The sequence below is a fragment of the Fulmarus glacialis genome, unplaced genomic scaffold (genome assembly GCF_000690835.1).
Source record: "Fulmarus glacialis isolate BGI_N327 unplaced genomic scaffold, ASM69083v1 scaffold570, whole genome shotgun sequence".
In the NCBI taxonomy this organism is placed as follows: Eukaryota; Metazoa; Chordata; class Aves; order Procellariiformes; family Procellariidae; genus Fulmarus; species Fulmarus glacialis.
The window spans coordinates 1-1015 of NW_009189308.1; positions in this window are offsets into that span (position 1 = coordinate 1).

Genomic DNA, 1015 nt, shown 5'->3' on the forward strand with positions numbered 1-1015 from the left:
TCACAGTCACTCGCTGACGGTTGGGAGAGAAAGCGCAGTTAGCGAGCACGTTAATAAATAAAATAACTTAGAATTAATAAATAACTCCTCCCACTACGTCTACAGGTGGAGCTGTGGTACAGACTCAGCAGTAGTTAACGGGATTAGTCTTAAAATAGCTCCACCATGTGTTGAATCCACTCGGCTTAGGGCTGCTGTAAGCTTTGGGTTGCCAGCTTAGTAGCCCACGGTGCAGCGTTTTATGGACAGAAGGAGCAAGGAGGCTCCCAAAGAGTCAAAATAAAGTTCCCCAGGAAATAATTAGTCTATGCAAGCTGAGGCACAGGAGCTGGGCTAGACATAGCGTTTAGGGCTGTGGAGGCCAAACTGCTGAGCTAGTTACCATTAACACAATGAGACACTACTTCTTTTTGTAGTTGTAAGGGCTACACTATGATGCTACAACAATGCCAATATTTACAAAAAAATACCTGGGACTCGTCTGATAATGGCTTCCTTCTCCCTAGTGCTTCTGCCCACCCAACCCCAGCAGATGCTCTATATGTTTGCGAGCCTGTGGCTGAGGAATTTGAAGACTTCTTTTTTTTTTTCTCTCTCTCTCTCCCTGCCAATCCCTCTGAAGCTCACTTTTCCAAATGACCTTAAGACGCTGTTGGAAGCAGTGGGAGGCCTCACAGAAGGGAACTCAGTACAGCACCATGCAGTACTTACTGCAATCTAGCTTATTTGCTCTATTTGCTTTGGCAAGTCTTGGACACACGGAGGAGGAAGCAGAGACAGGTGGCATGGCAATACCTAAGCCCTTCTTTTCTAGGGACTTCGGGAATTTCTCTACCTTTGATCACATGCAGGTGCAGCTTTACTGGGAATAATTATAATGGAGCACTAGTGCAGAGCTGCCCCTGGCGATTTAACCACTCTATTGTCTAGGCCAAGTCTGAACACAGTTACACAACAAAACACTGGCAAGCGGCTCCAGCACCTGCTGAACTGTGGGGGTGCACTCCAGTGAGCG